The sequence below is a fragment of the Columba livia genome, chromosome 7 (assembly GCF_036013475.1).
Source record: "Columba livia isolate bColLiv1 breed racing homer chromosome 7, bColLiv1.pat.W.v2, whole genome shotgun sequence".
In the NCBI taxonomy this organism is placed as follows: Eukaryota; Metazoa; Chordata; class Aves; order Columbiformes; family Columbidae; genus Columba; species Columba livia.
The window spans coordinates 38583152-38601538 of record NC_088608.1 but is presented as its reverse complement, the minus strand read 5'-3'; the positions used below and the strand labels follow the sequence as shown (position 1 = coordinate 38601538).

At 39.2% G+C, this 18387-nt stretch overlaps 1 protein-coding gene and 1 long non-coding RNA gene across 2 annotated transcripts in view; one reads left to right on the top strand and one right to left on the bottom strand.

The window, feature by feature from the left end:
* LOC110359863 (uncharacterized) lies at nucleotides 1-3454 on the bottom strand. Its single transcript, XR_002415332.2, has 3 exons — nucleotides 3279-3454; nucleotides 2150-2237; nucleotides 1-305 (listed from the first exon to the last, which is right to left on the bottom strand). It is a non-coding gene; the product is annotated as an uncharacterized LOC110359863 (long non-coding RNA).
* Nucleotides 3455-5313: 1859 nt separating this feature from the next.
* The window catches only part of HECW2 (HECT, C2 and WW domain containing E3 ubiquitin protein ligase 2), a 126603-nt gene continuing 113529 nt past the window's right edge, over nucleotides 5314-18387 (top strand). Inside the window, exon 1 of the mRNA XM_021289785.2 lies at nucleotides 5314-5454. The gene's annotated coding sequence lies outside the window, so the exon portion shown is untranslated. The remainder of the gene's footprint in view (nucleotides 5455-18387) is intronic.

Genomic DNA, 18387 nt, shown 5'->3' with positions numbered 1-18387 from the left:
TGAGTTAATTCAAATCAGAGTTTATGATTTAAACAAGCATTCCTATGTCCCCTAGATAAGGGTGCCCTGTGAGCACCTTTTCTTTGCAAGGCTTTCTCAGTGACACAGCCCTACCCGAGCACGTCAGCTCGAGGTGAGTTCTGGATTCCTCGCAGGGGATGCTCTCCTGGGCTGGGACTCACCCCAGCACATGAGCTCATTTCCTGCCCAGCTCACGTGGGATTCCTGGGGCTGAGCTGGAGGTGCTGGCTCCTTGTCCTGCTCTCCAGGGAGGCACGAGTGGGAAGATGATCTTGCCTTTTCTCCTGGGAAAAGATGGAGTGTTTTATGAAGCTGATGACCATCTCGGGAATCTTCATCATTACTAAAGACAAGATTAAAATTTTAGCAGTTTAATACAACTCTAAAAAGCTGATTACACAGCTGTACAAGAACTATCAACTCTGGAGAAGGCCGATGAATCGACACACACAAGGTAAGCGCGGCTTCTGAACGGGTATCTGGAAATGTATGAAGGACAGGAAGGCGAACCACTGAAACAGATGTGAATGCAGAGAAGAAAATATGCTGTTAGCTTTCAGATGAGTATTTGGTTAATGAACATCAACAAAACATGAATATCTGCAGTAGAACTTTTCTCAGGACAGAAGCGGTCCTTTGAAGCTATCTTGTGCCTATAATATTCTTTACTGCTTAAATGTGTCCTTTGGCAAAAGAGGAGAAAACAAACAAAACCAGAAAAGGGGTCTGTTTTCCACCCCTGTGGAAGGAACTACAAAAGAAAATTTAGGAAACTAAAATCCTGACTGATAATGAGCTACCAAATACTTCCCCCACCTCTTTTCTTTGCTTCCCTGTTTGAAACGAATGTGCTCGCTTTCCTGAGCTCCTTTTTGGAGCTGTTCTCTTTGGGGTTCTTTGGCTGGTGGTTTTGCACAACTTCTAGCTGCAGGCTGTCAAAACCAGAGTAAGAACATAGAATTATTTTGGTTGGGAGAGACCCTCAGGGTCATAGAGTCCAACCACAACCTAACTCTAGCACTAAAAACTGCTTTAAAGCAGGTTGTTTGTTTGTTTTTCCGCCGTTAACCTTGTTCCCTGCAAGTCAGCATTTTTGAGCTCTCTACTACCCTTAGAAAAGGAACACTCTTTTTTTTAAGTTTCTTTTGCTTTGCATTTTGAGCCTTCTGTTCACTTTTTTTAGTCTCCTCTGCTTTGCAGGAGCTGTTTTTGGTGGAGGGTGACCCTGTCACCTCTTACCACCCCTCCCAATGTTGCGATATGGTTTTGCTTGCGTTGCATTGGCTTTTGGGGTTTGGTCCGGCTGTTGCTATTTGAGGTGCTGCCCTCCTCCCCTCTTCCTCAAGTCGCTGCATTCCCCATGCAGGGCCTCATGCCTGCTGGGAGGGGCCAAGTCACCACAGCGGGGACTTGAACCCACAACCCCTGCCTTACACCCAGTGTTTTATCCATTAGGCCCCTGGGGCTCCATTGAGCTGCTTCCACACTAGGAGTGATGTAGGCAAGACAGCATAATTAGAACTGCTATTAAGGTCTCTTTGTAGTCACAAAACAGTACTTGGACTGATAAGCAGCATGTAAGACCTCAGACCAGGGCATCTTTTAATTTTTAATTCTGCTTTTTGTTGATGTTTTATAGGGTATTAACCAAACCCCTGAGATTGTCATCCCAAACTACTACAGTAATCCATGCAAGCTATGATAATTTAGGTATTGTGGTGGAGTAGTGGAAGGATGAGGTGATGCAAGGACAAATGACTTCTTGGGGTGGGAGGGAAATGTGGTTTTGCATGATGTCATGTACAGTGACATAAGAGCAGCTCGGGGAGCAATTTTCTTGGCCACAACACTTTGGTTTGGTTGTTGAATGCAGATATCCTCAACCTGATAAAAACAATCAGCTGTGGGGAACAAAAGATCTTCTTACAAACCCCACTAAATTTAAGAGATTCACAGAAAAGATAAAAACTGTGGGTTTTTTTAAGCGTGATAAATGCTGCTTAGTTTAAAAGGTCAAGGTTGTACCTCATGCTTCACCAGCGACCTATATCTGAGATTAAAGAGTTACCTGGTGCCTATGCTGAAATACTATCTTGTTACTTGCAGTTAATTATGTAACTGGTCTCACCTGTTCTGATTCTATGCTGGTTTCCTCCCGTTTCTTTTTTGTCTCCTCTTTATATTTCTTCAGCTGTTTGACTGTTTTTTTCCAGCTTCTAGGTAGAAAAAGAAGTAAACATGAATTTCTATACATTTTTTTTTTTTGTGGCACAAATGAAAAATTGCAATATAATGGAAGGACTCACCAATGTTTACTTTTTCCATTAACTGTTCCCTTTAAAAAGAAAGAAATTCAGTTGTTCATATTTAATATACAAGATTTTAAAAAAAAGACTATAAAAGACAATTACAGTACAAATACTTTTGTCTTGGATATACTCTGTGCCACTATGGTTTAAAGATTGGAATGTGTTTTCTAATATTTCATATTCCCTTTAAATAAAGGAGTTTCAAAACAGCTATGCTGTTTTTTGGAAAAAAACACTTTAAGACAACTTACTCTCCTTCAGAAAATTAAATGCCTAAACCTGTTTAGACAAAGAATGAGGAGATTAAAACTGCACTTACGCTTAGGTTTGAGGGTTTTTTTTGGGGAAAAAAAATATGTTATTTGCCAACAGTGAGTGCATTTGGGTTGTGAGGCAATCCTTTTGACACTAAGTATTAAGAGGAGCGATGAAAGCAATTCCTTGGGCTCTTTTCCCCCTAGAACCTGATTTCTATCCCCAGTCTGATGCCCTCTGTTCTGAAGCACTGAATGTAGGAGTGCAAGCACTACACAGCAACACATTCTCTACCACAATTAATGAGACTGAGCGACATATTCCATTGATGTTTTCTTCAGGGAAAACAGTAACAGAAGTGTAAGACTGGAATACCAGAGAAATGTAAGTTCCTGGAAAGACAGAGAAGACATTGAGAACTCTATGAACTAAAGCTAGGGTGAACTAAAGTCATGAAAATGAGAGAATTACAAATCTCAAACATTTTTATTCTTGATTTGCTATGTACTTTTTTTTTAGTTGACAAAAGAACAGATTCTTATTATCAAAAGAATTATTAATGTCTTACTGACAACAATCTATCATTAAATCATTTTTCCAGCTGAGTATGCTTTGTTTAACTACGACAGAGACGAAGGCGCCTAAAACCAAGTCTGTCAATACTCAAAACTATAATATCATCATGTTTTGTACCTTGGATGCAGTTGTCACCTCCACAGCAGTACTCTGTCTCCGAGCTGCTTCTTTTTGCCTTTCTTTCAGCCTCTTTTGTGTCACTTGGGTGTTACCACAGAATTATTTCGGTTGGCAGGGACCCTCAGGATCGAGCCCGACTGTCACGTGACCCGCCCCCGCATGCGCGCCAACGGCCTCGGCCGTGCTGGCGCGGGGCATGCCGGGAGCTGTGGTCCCGCTTTGGGCGGGAAGGCGCCGAACGTACCTGAGGCGGCGGTACCTGAGGTATCGGCACCTGAGGCGGCGGCGCCCCGGGGGTCCGGCCGCACCCTCCGATGTCGAGGTGGCGCATGAGCCGCCGGTAAGCGGGGTCATGGGATTCACACAGGAGATTCCGCTTCTCCTCTCCCGCTTCCCCCCGTCCCGCGGTGGGGATGCCCGCGGAGGCTGCGGAGTTACGCCTCATGATTAGATAGCTGTAAGAAACGTTTAACAAAGAACTGTTGTTTTCACATAACTGAGGACCTGGCGCCTGACCCCAGCAGGCGGGAAGGACGGAGAGACATGAGACTATGAATGCTTAATGTAAAACACAGCCTCTTCCCGGAATATATAGACACCTGTATACGTACTGATACCTGTATTTACAAGTTAATTTAGAGGGAAGGACTGAGAGACATCAGACTATGAATTCTTAATGTAAAACAGTCTCTTCCCAGAATATATACTGACACCTGTATTTACAAGTTAATTTAGGGGGAAGTGTAGCCAGAGTACCAGGAATGCATATTGATAAGGGGAAGGGTATTGTATGCATTGGGGTATTCTATAAACCCTGAAGTACCCAAACAATAGGGAACAGGGGAAGGAAATTGCGGCCGGGATTTTGGGGGCATATAAGCAGGGGCTTTTTGCCCTATTAGATGTGCATTCCTCTATGCAGAACACCCGGTCTTGCAAAATCGTTATTAAAACATGCTTTGCTGAGAGGTCCTGGCTGGGCCTATTATATTTGCAAAATAATTGTTTCCTACAATAGCTCTTTCAGTGAAGCGTGTTTTACAACAGAACACCAAAGTGTTTTAAGGTTCAAAGTTGTTTAAAACCAGCTTGTGGGATATCTTGGCTCAAGGTTTCCTGGGGAGGACGCTCTGCAGGAGCACACTGACCTGTGGGCTGATTGTTATTTGTGATCAATTTACTGCGTATCAAATGACATGTTCACTTCCAGCTGCAGGCACGCTCACTAAGGGACCTGCTTCTGTAGTCCTGGTGCCTATTTGACACAAGGTTATTTGCTTTCTGTCTGTGTTTAGTTTTGCAAAGGAGAAAAAAAAGTCACAACTAACTGCTACAAGTTTAAAACAAAAGATGGGTCTTTCGTTATATTGGGAGTCGCTGGTTCAGTTACATGAACCCTTGGACCAGAGAAGTAGAATACGTTGTCTCAACAAATACAGTGTTTTCATAAGTACTTTTCCCTTAGCCGAGGTGTGTAAACGCTGATTGCTTTGCCCTGTTTTCAAATGAGATTTGACCTGCCACAGTATTCAAGAAGAGACTGGACAACATCCTCAGACACACGGTGTGAACTATGGGGTTGTCCTGTGCAGGGACAGGAGTTGAACTTGATGATCCTTGTGGGTGCCTTCTAACTCAGGACAGTCTATGATTCTATACTTAACTGGGTGTGCAAGTCACTTAATACCGATCAGCAACCTTGCTGAGTTATTCTGTCTCCACGTCTGAGGTGTCAGTCTTTTAAAAACGTACCACTTGCTGACTTTCATTTTGAAAGAGAGAGGAAAACTGACTTTGTAGCCTGCCTGTTAGAACATACAGTTGCAAAACTGGAAATGCGGTGTCTGAAGCAGGCGTCAATGCTGCAACCATTAAGCATTAGGTATTCTGAGGACTCTAGCACAGGTACTTAAGATACCCATACTAGAGATTTACAATCTCCTTTTCACTTTTGGCAGCTCATCGGACCTCTGAGGGGCATCTGTGTATGACCTAACGCTTCCCATGCATTGAACAGGGAACGTGAGCCCCTAATTCCCAGCCAAGGACTTTGCGCAGCCTGTGGAACACCTGGGATCGAACATCACTCAGCGTGCAGTGCAGCAACATCCTAATACCTTTTGAAGACCTGTCGCTTGGGCTCAGCTTTGCCTGAAGCTTCTAATATGTTGAGGTAAAAATTTTGGGATGAGCTGTTTTGTAGGACATGTTGATATCCTATTGTTATAACTGGAAGTGAAAAGCAGGGGTTTTTTTTAAAGATTTGAAATGTGTCTGTAGATGGCAGCAAAGAGGAACAGTATTCATTGGAGCATCTAAACATGGTGGCTACGCATTTTATAATTTGTGCGACTGCAGCTGGTGGCTACCCATTAATGCGGAAAATTTTGCATTCTGTTGATTAATATAATTGCTTTAAGAATCTTTTGGCATGACTTTTATTTTGGAGGAAGAGTAGCAGCTTTTCTGAGCAAAGAGAGTGACGCTGCAGGCAGACCAACACTGCATTCGATCAGTAATGCGTGTGTGATAAAAAGATGCTCAGCTGCTGTAAAGCTGTCATTGTTCCACTCGAGAATCTGCTCCAGGAAACCTTTGCTGGGGGGACGTTGCCAGGAGGTTTATGAAGAAATGTGGGATGTGAGAGAATATAAAGATCAGTAAGGAAAAAGGAGATTTTAAATGATAAATTAAGTAACTCTTAAACTTCTCACCTAACAAAGAGATGCATAAATAACATTGAATATTAAAAGTAACATTGGTTTTATTGTACAGTTTCTTGGTAGTCACCGGTGTTAGGCAGTTCTTTAATCAGAGGGTATTGATACAGCAGTAATGCAGGGATGCTTTGTTTATGCAGTAGTACAGGGAGTGAGAACATAAAAGAGCAACTGATATGTGGGTCAAATGGAAACTGTATTTGAGAGATTCTTTCATGAGCTGAGGTAAGGTAACAATATTTGACACATAGTTAATTCTGAAGGCACTGTAGAGTTTTTGAAACCAAGAGATCAAACGCTATTCTTCATTTAGTTTGCACTAAAAGAGCTCATTGATTGGAGCTTTTTATTCATATTCTTTATTTTACTTTCAGAAGTTGGTGTATACTTCAATAACAGTAACTTCATATAAAAAATGCAGGAGTAAAACGCATACATCAAACTGTCTGTGGCATGTTTTTCACGGGAAACTTTTAAGACGACAACTGTGATCAAAGAACTGAGTGTGGAAAGCTGCAGTTAGACAATTTGATGTCCTTTTCTGCTCCAAATATTCTGCCCAACAGTTTCACAGGAGCATACAAAATAACTTTAAAATGGTATTTTCTTTTATTTTTAATATTGTTTATATGGCAATAGGAGATGGGACAGGCAAATGTGTTATGACAGATCACCTACTTTTTCTTCAAATCAGTATAATTTCCACAGTACATTTCCACCTACAAATATGCCTGGTGGAATCATCATTAGTGCATGAAGTTTCAAGATAACCTGTGATATAAGAATGTTTTGGTTTGTGGTTAAGAACACAGGTGTACTTTTGTTTCATATCAAAACACCTGTGCTTTGTGTAATGTGTGCAGCAGCTCACATATCTCAGTAATACTTTCATGTGAATTACATATATTAATATTTGGGTAATTCATATAACATTTTTATTATTTCAGCAGTTTTATGGCTCTAGTTTATTTTTATATATTGTCTCCAACCAGCTTTTCAGTCTCATTTCAAATTTTTTAGGGAATGAGACTTTCCCTGGGAAGTTTTTCTATATTCCAATAGAGCTCACTGCTTAATGATGCTGTAAGGCTTTTATTTTCTGTAATGGTATTTCTGTTAGTTACAGCTTTTTTACTCTTCTGATAATTCCATTTCTATTTAGATTTGCCATGTATTTGTAGATAACTATGTGCTACAACTGTCATAGTTAGCGAAGTTTTATGGCAGCATATGTAAGTTACTTTCCTTCTTCATAGTTTTGTTATCTTTCTTGAATTCCTTCCACTGTTTTGCTGTAGGACTGAACTCTTTGTTCAAGGTGGAATCTGAGCTGCCAGCACTTCTGCAGTACTTGTCTTTAGAATTCTTTTCATCTCACTCAATTACTTGCTTATGCAGAACTCTTTGGTATGAAGGTAAATCAGAGAGCAAACACTAGTACAAAGATTTCTATTTTGGATTCCTTGGATGGCCTGAGAGAATGCTGCTGCAGTACATGGAGCTTGCAAGTTTGAGTTGAGAGGTGGGGTAAACCAATTGTTAAATTTGGTCTGTTTGTCCATCCAGGTCAGCATTCTGCAAAGGAAAGTACTTCGTAGGAATAAGGGCCTCAAATCTATTCTCACTGCTGTAAGTCTGCTTTTCTCCAGCCTTGCTTCAATTGGTTTCTCCCCTTCTTCTAAATTGCCCTTTTTTGTTTCATCAGATACATGTTGTAGAAATTGTTCGCTGAAGTTTCCTCTTCAGAACCTGTTGTGATTTTTCTTCATCCTGTCTGGCATGTTTTATTGTTAATGAGATACTAACTCCTGACTTTGCTTGACACATGTTGCCAGGCTCCAACATGCTTTAATTTCATTCTCATGAAAACACATATGTGTTTAATTAATTGATTAATTTTTATTCTCACCATTTGTACATTTAGAAGGGTATCAACAGAAATATGTTGAATGCACTGTTCTTTGATCCATCCTCAAAACTCTCCTACACTGTTACATCTGCAAAACTTGGTGAGAATTCAGGTTATCGGTCTAACTCAACCACTGTGGTGGTTTACTGGCTGTAACTCTGTACTTCGTGCTGTTTGCATCCATCTGCTCCCTGTAGCAACCTGATCTTTAGGAAAGCTGGAGACCAGCTTTTGAGTAGAGTGGCACGAACAGATCATCCCCAGCTTAGTGTTGTTAGCCGCTATAGACTCTTACAGTAAGTATATTATTAGCTATATTACATAATAATATAGCAGTATACATATATTTTCTTCCTTGTGCTGTCAGTATTGATAAGTATTTTGTATACCACATAAACAATGTTCTGTTTTTATCTCTCTGTGCTTACCTGCCTCTGATCTGCCATCCTTTTCCACTCCTCCTCTTTTTTGTAGTGAGCTAACACAATATTTGTGCAGTTCGACAGCTTTGTCTCAGGGAAAGAGGGATAATAGTCAACAGTGAACATAAACAATAGCAGAATCCTTAGATATCCAACTCGAGTGTTAAATCAGTACTGCTGACAGAAAGTCGTCTTTTTTTACCAGTATGGTATAAGGATGTTTGTGCAAACCAATGAGCATAAATTATTGTTTCCATGAAGATGCTATTGTATTAAAATATTAATCAGCAGAAGACCACTTTTGTTTTCTGGTTTCCTACTTACCTTGTCATTTTCACCGCAGTGTAAAATTAATGTACAATGCTAATACTCTGATTTATTTCATACAGCGTAGAGCGGAGCAAAAGGGAGTTCCACAGGCTTTCGTGTGCCTTGACACAGAAGTCTAGTGCCAGTTTAGATATTGCAGGCCCCTGAAGATCATCTCACAGGGCTAACTCAAGTCGTGCAAAATGTAAGGGGGCCCCAAGCCAAGGGAAGCCAGCTGACATACTTGAGGTTGTCTAAAATGGCCCCTCTGGAAGCAACCAAATTCCATTTGTGGTGTCCAAGTGATAATTTGCATGTATTGGGGGGAAAATAAACACGTTAGGTGATTAGTAGTGTTTCATTCCTCTTCACTGAATCATTTACTTGTGGTTAAGATAAGTTTTATGAAAACATAATTCAGATAGGTATGACTAATTTAAATTTCTTCTGTTTGTTTTCCTACCTGAGATAGTCTGTAATACAAGTAGCACCTTTAGAAGGGCTGATTATGATGATGGACTAACATTTAATAAGAAATATGCAAGGAGATGATTCTGTCTGTATATGTGTGTGTAAATACATATATACAGAAAATATAGCAGTAAACTTGTATCAAAGTTATTTAGCTAAGTCTTCCCACTTTTTGATAGGACATACTGGGTTACTAAGTGCTTTTCCATCCTGTTGCTTTTTCTGAGAATACTGATCTTTTTGGTGTTCTCTTGAGCCCAGACTGAAAGCTTGAAACAAACAAACAAATAAAACCTTGAAGTTTGGGTGTGTATAAATACAGTTCTGATTGATTCTCACATGTAGTTTATCTTTACAGTCGACTCCGGTACCTGTAGTTCAGAACACTGTCAAAACCATTTGAAATATAAACACAGGTTCTGTAGCTGTATTCTGTTTTTACTTTGTAAGCACATAAGAACTCTCTAGTTAAAATGTTGCAAAAATAGGACTTATTTCTCCTGCTTTGGTTTTCCTTTCAATGTTTTACAATTTCAGTAATTAAAAAATGAACATGCTGCATACATCATGTACAATGTTCTGGCTATGAAGGTTCTTATTCTCTAAAAAACAGAGGATGCAAAACTACTTGTCAGTCTTTTCTGCGCAGCTTTGTGGACAGGATAAATGATGTTCTTCTCAAACTTCATTGTAACAAATATTCCAATAGACAATATTTCTAGTGTATAAATGCATATATGAAAGCATGAAACACTTGTAAAAGAATAGGCATTTTATCTGTATTCTATTAATTCACTTGAAGAAGGGTCTGATAAGATGGCAGTTTAAGCAGTATATTGATTCTGAATCAGAACTCTCACTTTTAGAAATCAGGAAATGGGCTATAGAGCACTAGACCAAGGGACAATCAATATCTGGAAAATGTGTCAGTTTGCTGCCGAGCTCCTCTCTGAGAAGTTTGCAAAATATGAGATGGCACACTCCTTTAGGAGCGTGTAAAAGCCTTATTGCTTTAAATAAAGAACGTTTTCCTGCTCCCAGGTTTATTGCAGCAAACAGTTATTAGCCAAAGTGCAATGACTGATCATTTTTAACTGCTGCGTACAGTACTAAGAAATTAGGACAAGAAATAATGACAACACTTTGATATCATTCCTGATTCACTCTGAAATATGGGAGCAGAATCAGCTTCTGTCTTAACTGGTTTGTATCAACTCATCAGACCAGCTCCGCATCTCCAGGGGTTTAGCATTAAAAACCTGATGTGGCACTAGATGTTCTTTCCTTTTTACCTTTCAGTGACAAGTACCCCCTTTTCGGGCACTGCACTAAGAGTAATCAAAGTGACATTGTACGCAACAAGTTAACGCATAAATTTCAGCAGATTTGAAGATATATGCCAAGTCTAAATGACATCTCAACCAGTTAAACATGATAGTCCTGCAATGACAGAAGTGTTTGTCATTATTGCAGTTGTCACTCTTTGCACCTCTTTCACTGAAATCAAATCACACCAGAACATTTGGTACATTTAGATTATAGAACAGTGACCCACACCCCTGCTGAGAAGCAATATTTCATGTAAGCAGAGTACAGTGAGTTCTTCTAGATGTTTGAATCCATTTCGAACAGATTGTCAGTAGTACTCCTGCAAACAGTAACATTCCTTATTTACATCTGTGTAATTCAACAAAGTGTGAAACAATTTTATAACTTTTGTGAAAATGAAAGAAAAATTCTGTTCTCTGTAGATTTCTCTCTTTTCTCATGCTTTAGGAGCTGGCAGTGGAAATGTTGATTTTTAATGTAAGAAAAATATTGTATGAATGCAAAAAGATTTATAATAGCCTTTATTGTTTTCCATATTATGACTTTCTATACGTTCTGACTACCTGGCTGAAAATCTCCAGTCCCAATATGTAATATCACAAGTTTCAGTTGTTAAATCAATAGCAATGCTCTTAGTAACTTTTTTTCTATTTTTAAATTCAAATTTTGAAAGCTGTAAATCCCATTTAAGTGCTTTTTGTAAAATAGAATTAAATTCTGAGCAAGGGTTTGCCTCTTGCCTTAATGCCAGTGACACATCAGCTTAACGTATCCACTGGCCTATTTTTGAAGTGCAGGAGTCTCTAAGGGTAAGAAAGACACTGACATGATAAAAGAGGTAAATGACTATTGTGCTTTCAATTTGTTACTGGAAGAACGATTCTCCTTCAGAACAAGCGAACAGCAAAGCAGGAGAACATCATGCAGGATACATTTCATTTTAGTTTACATTTTGTATTTGAGTTCAGGAATTGTTTATGCTGTCCTTACGAGGAATGTTTTCTTTTCAAATATAATTAAAAATCAGCGTATATTTTTGGGAGGGATTTTGCCTTCATTACGCACTAAACCTGCATGGTGCACTCTTTGAAGTGCTGTCCTATTTTTGTGTGAATAACCAGAGACTGCTGCACAGCTTTGGTGAGCGTGGCCCAAATCCCAGAGCTGCAGACTGACACGTGCAGTAAACCAGATGCGTGCACAAAGGGAGAACACGGCTTGCCTTCTTTCATTTTCACTTCAGATTCTTGTGTGCACTTCGTATAGATTTCATTCATCGAAGGGAGGGCAAGTGTCATTTATCTGCATGAAAGTGATGGTGGTTCTGTGGGACCTGACCCACAGGGCTGGGGGATTTGAGCCTGGATTTGTCAGCAGCAGGGAAAACGGAGCCTTTTTTTTTTTTTGCAGCTAACACTTTTAATTATCTTGAATAGCAGAGTTTAATTTATATTTGAAACTTAATACATTCAGCAAACTATATCACTCTGCTCATTGTTTTGAACGTCCTGAAGTTAATGAATTGATCTCAGCAATATTCTAGTATTAACGATTTTCTTTTTCTCTACTGGCTGTCATTTTTGTTGATGTACTTTTGAAAAGGTGATGGTCTGATTTAAAAGGCTTAACTGCATTTCAAACAATGCAGGGTTTTCTGTACTTCCAATGGTGCAGCATTTAATTACATTAAAATGCATTTGCCCTAAATACTACTTTATAAAAGACTATTTATCCCTTCAGAGCTTGTTTCCTTAAATGCCGACTGACAGATTTTATGTTCTTAACTCTCTACATCAAACTGCAGACAACATCCTGGTTCCTGCTCAAAAAAGTATTGATGAATAAATGCTATTTATTTAAAGAGAACATTGAAATTGTTCTGCTAACGTTGACCTTTGACAGTCTGCTCACACCATATGGAATTTGACGTTTTTCTCACGATTTTTTTAAAAAACACAGATAACTACTTTAGCACTGGAGACTTTGTAAGTGACTTTTCCTGCCACTTACAAAGATTTGTGTGATTATGGCAAGAATGCACAATTGCATTCAACAGGGCAGTGTCAGACCAGAGTTGGAATATCTTTCAGTAACTAATAGGCTGCAGGATGCAGGTTCTTACCTGTATGGTCAAAATTACTGAATCACAGAAAATACAGAAAGAATTAAATGCTGGCTTTTTCTGATGTCTGTAACACTCACTAGCTGAGTTTACTAGGGCACAGTTTTTGTCCTGCATATTTTGTAATCAGAATTCATAACTGTGTACACCAAAAGTGTATAATATGCTGTAATCTCTCTATCAAGGTGATCACTACTCTTTATAGAATTTGTGGCCAAAGACAGTGTTGTGATCATTTGCTCTGGTTTCCTGTGGAAAATATCTCAGAAATGCTTCAGTCATAATTCATGCTACCTTAGGACAGAAGGATGGACTAGACCTATATGAGTAAACCTATGGTCCGGAGCCCCTGGTGGTATCCTAAACAAGAGATAATAGCTTTGTCATGTGCAAATAATTGCATTTGCAAAAAGCAAAGTAAAACCTCATACGAATACATTTTTGTGTGAGTTAGCAGCTATGTGGCAAAGTCACAAATTATTATTATAATTTTTCTAATGAATATTTTAAATTAAGCTGGTACATACGGTAATATTTTAATTTAGTAGAACTTACTTTTCCTAAATGCTAAATATTTTTCATATGCCTTCTAACCAACAAAACAATACAACATTTTCCATAGTTTTTTTTTTTATCTGGCCCTTGGATTTTACAGCAGGTTTGGAATCAGTGTCCTAGATGACCTCTGTAATTCATTCCCATCTTTTCCATTTGGAAAAAAAACTGGGAAACCACTGAACATACACAGAATGGAAAACCAGAACTTGGTGGCGGGGTGCTCGTGTAGTGTCAGGTATTTTATATTAATGTATGCTGGTTGAGAATCTGATATCAGAATTCTGGGGCTCTAGCTGAGGGGCTGTTTTGCCAAAGTGAAGCTTCTTTATTGAACTATACTGTATGTGTAAAATAATAATGATAAAAACACTTAATGCCAGAGCAGCAGTGAGGTTTTTGCTGAGCCCTGCTGCTAAAGTAATGAAGTCTGCATTAATCTGTCAGATCAAGAAATAGCATCTTCCCTGAGCAGAGTTCTGATGGAGCACATTGGGAAGGGTCTTGAGGTAGAATAGCCATCATTTGCAATGCACCACTGTTGCTCTGTAAAGTATGTGAACACCTAAACACTGTAAAGATACTTTTTTTATAGAGCTGCTAGTAAATTTACAGTTGAAGTTGGTTTTAAGTAGCATTCTTCACTTGCTATATTAGAGGTTATTTACTATTCCATGAGGTTTCAGTAAAGTGGTGACATGGAAAAACAGGACTACAGAGCCATTTCATGGGTTTATTATAGTGGAAGAAGCTAAATTCCAACATTTATGAACATATGAATTGCAATGATTAGGTAACACTTATGGAAAGGAAAAACAAATAAACAAAAACCTCCAAAAAAATGATGGAACCCTTCAATTACATTTTTTCCCAGTGTACAAAACCAATGGGGAAACTTTAAGCCCTTTGTAGCAATAGTGGCAGGGAAATCTGTTGCTACATTGAAATGGCGATTGCAAAGGAATTAAGCTGTGTGGATTAAAATATTGCAAATTATTTTTTTTTTCCAGTGAGCTGAATAGATACACTCAAATACATTTATAATAAACAAACAAAGAAAAAAAACCCCACCATCTGTCTATAAAAGCAGAATTTAACCATAGGGTCTTACATGGAATTTAAAAATCAAGCTTTTACAATTTAACATAAAAGCTTTATGTTTGGCTGACTTCATTATTGCCAAATTTTGGGTTAGGATTTTCACTGTAAACAACTTTCCTATGACTTTTCTATTGCCTCAAATAATCTGATGGGAAAAATTCATGACCTACTTCAGACTGATATTGTATCTAGTTTTGGGTTCATTATGGAATAAATGAAATACACAATCTTGAATGAAAAAGTTACATCTTTTCCTACGCAGTCACAACGTTTTATGTTCCAGACCTTGATATCCTCTCTAATACTCACTTGGATAAAATTTAAAAGTGTAAGGTATCTTATGTGAATCCAGAAAACTGTATATTCAGTTCTAGTCGTCTGGTTAAAAGATTTGAGAAAATAGCGAGTCCTGGACACGTTCCAATCAGGGACTGATAAATCTTTGCTTAATTGAGCGTCAGCCATATGGTGCAGTTCAAAAGGTCTAGGCAAAAATGTGCTGCGGCTGCTGCTTTATTTTTAAGCTTTACATTAGTGTGCTTGCTGTGAGAGAAACAATATTTCTTTTCCTGCCACTTTCTGTTCAACTTTGCTCTTCTTAGAAAAAACTAGACGGAATACCTGAAGTAAATACTAGCTTCAGTAAGCTTCTCCAAATCCTGTGTAATTTGAGGCAAAGGTTTAACAAATATACTCTAACGGTATTCTCCAAAATATCCCAAGTTGTAATCATAATGTTTTTTAAATACTTACATTGCATGAAATATTTTGTTTTTCTCAGAATGTCGTAGCTACCTTGGTGGAAATGTTATAACTTCATGTGAAAGCGGTAGCTCGATGCCTCAATATCACTCATTATATATAGGAATATTATGTGGAGCTGATGTTTTCTGCAGTAGTATGTTATAGCAATTTATGAAAGTTATTCAGACACCTTTGATAATAGTGTACTAAAGTACCACGAATTACCCATCAAGGCTAAACTAAGTAACATTTACTCCTTTTTTTAGTAGTGCTGTTAATCACTCCACAGTTCTTATTTGGGCCTTATTTCCCACACTCTGTACTGTATTTTTATTTACTCTGTAAAGCCAAATATTTGTTGATCTTTGTCAGCATGAAGATTTCTAAGATTGTTGATGCCCCTAATGTTCTTTGCTACTATCATTCCTTCTAGATGTGTCATCGCACTCTTCTGAGCAGTTTTAAGATTTTGAATGATTGTTTTTCACTGATACATGCAATGGTTTTGCCTGTTGATGTTTGGCTTAACTTGAAGTGCATGTTTAAATTTGTCCCTCTTCAGTTAAGCAGTTGGCTTTGTGTTTGAATTTAAGTGCATGCTTAATGCACAAGCACTTTGCAGCGTGTTAATATGCCTCATTGTGGCTTTACAGAATCACAGAATGTCAGGGGTTGGAAGGGACCTGGAAAGCTCATCCAGTGCAATCCCCCTATGGAGCAGGAACACCCAGATGAGGTTACACAGGAAGGTGTCCAGGCGGGTTGGAATGTCTGCACAGAAGGAGACTCCACAACCCCCCTGGGCAGCCTGGGCCAGTGTTCTGTCACTCTTACTGAGAAGAAGCTTCTCAAATTTAAGTGGAACCTTTTGTGTTCCAGTTTGAACCCATTACCCCTTGTCCTATCATTGGTTGTCACCAAGAGGAGCCTGGCTCCATCCTTGTGACACTCACTCCTTCCATGTTGATAACCATGAATAAGGTCACCCCTCAGTCTCCTCCAAGCTAAAGAGACCCAGGTCCCTCAGCCTTTCCTCACACGGGAGATGCTCCACTCCATGATCTTTGTAGCCCTGTGCTGGACTCTCTCCAGCAGTTCCCTGTCCTTCTGGAACTGAGGGGCCAGAACTGGACACAGTATTCCAGATGTGGTCTCACCAGGGCAGAGTAGAGGGGAAGGAGAACCTCTCTTAACCTACTGACCACCCCAATTCTAATCCACCCCAGGTACCATTGGCCTTCCTGGCCACAAGGGCCCAGTGCTGGCTCATGGTCATCCTGCTGTCCCCAGGACCCCCAGGTCGCTTTCCCCTACACTGCTCTCTAATAGGTCATTCTTATACTTTCCACTTATACTGGAACCTGGGGTTGTTCCTGCCCAGATGACAGACTCTACACTTGCCCTTGTTATATTTCATTAAATTTTTCCCTGCCCAACTCTCCAGCCTGTCCAGGTCTCTGGATGGCAGCACAGCCTCTGGCGTGTCAGCCACTCCTCCCAGCTTGGAGGAGATAGGTTGGAGCCTTTATGTTTTGCTCAACTGAGGTCCCCCTCCTTGGCCATACTGGTTGCCACACCACCGCATCACTAGGTCTGGGTGTTCAGAAACTATAAGCCTCGAAAATCTACTTTCTTTTGTTTGTTTATTTTTTATGTGATATGTACAACAGATGCTGGAAATCTGAATAAGAATTCTGAGTTTTGTAAGACCTTTCTATCATAAGGCCAAGGAACATGTTAAAAATAGTTATTAATATTACATTTTATGTAAACTTTCTGAGAGAAAGGTACACCTACAGGCCTTTTTCTACTCCTGTGGTTGTTTTATGAATGTTTCATTTATGAACACAATAGAGCTGCCCTGTGGGCTACCGCGTAATAGATGTATATTAGGAATGGAAAGGCTGCAACATTTCAGGGTGGTCAGATAGTTTACACTACATTAAAAAATAGATTGTTAGATGTATATTCTGGTGGAATGCATGTTGCCATTGTTAACAAACTCTTGATTTGCCACTGCTGTCTTTCCATGTGTCTTTCCAAGGAAAAAATGCCAGGTTAAAATTGCCGCTATACATTGTTACACTGTTGTGTAACAGCTTGCAGTAAGAACAAGGTAAAAATATCAGAATACAAGCTCTTCCTTTCGCTTTGAGCCTTAATAGGGAGTGAGATTATATTCATGGCTGTTAAGATTTTGCATTTATCTTTGTAATGGTACTGGATATGGTTATGGTGACAATTCTACACAGAAAACTAACTGAACAAGGGCTTTAAGGTCACCATCATTTATATATGATGCAGTCACTGAAAGAGAATCTCTATGACATAGGCAAAGGAGTTGTGGAAGGTAAAGCCCCAGTAATTGTCACCATTCCAAATTGAATTCTTAGCCAAAACAACAGTCTCAGTGTCTGTACTTTAGATGACTCTGTGGATTCTTAAATATAAATGGATAGTCCTTTCATAAATTGGAGAGGATATAGTGGGTAAGAAAGCCATTGTGGATGGAAATCATGTCAAGTATCTATTTTGAATGGGACTTTAAGAAGGTTTAGCTGGATTAGGCACAGGCAAAAATCTTCTTTGTTGATTCTTTAGGCTTTCAGAGTGGCTTTATTTTTCTAGCATTAATGTTTATTTGTTCTGTGCAGGATAAATGTGGCTCAAGTGTTTGACAGTTTTCTCTCAGTTCCTGATACGTTGGAGTTCCCATTGCTCATCAAGCCTATTAGTGAAATGTATATTCATATTACCCGTTTGATAAAGAGCAGTGAAGCACAATTGTCTCCTGAAGAGAAGCTTCCACTTATAGTGAGTATATTATTTCTGCCGCAGCTGCAGGGGCATTTTCTAGCTCTTCTAATGCCACACTCAGTCCTATGTAGGATGCAGAAGGAATGAATGTCACTAGGGTAACATGCTGCCTGGTTGCCAAAGAAATTACTGCTTTCTCCATATCATTTAAAGGAAATTCATTGTTAGTATAGCTCGCTTGCTTAATATCTGCTTTATTTGTTTACTAAATGCTGCTGCGGGAAGTGGTAAGACTCCTAAAGAGACCATTTGAGAATTTTAGTCAAATTATTGACCAGATGTGTAATTCAAATAATCATTGTTATTGTCTAGAGAGGTGTAAACTAACACCAAGAGGGGCACCGCATAAATACTCTGGGATTTGAATCCTAGTGATATTAGTGAAGTGGCAGTTCTGCGCACCTGCCTGAGTCTTTTCTGCTCTCCCTTCACTGGGGAAAAACAGGAATTGTTCCACTACTGTCACTACAGATGTTTAACTTCTCCAGGCTTCTAATACAAATTTGTGATCCTCTTTTCAGCTTCACTAATGTATTGGTGCCTTCACAATCTTTGTGTCATTTGTCTTCTCAGCATGATGTTGGGCTGTTTCCTCACAGAGTCGTTT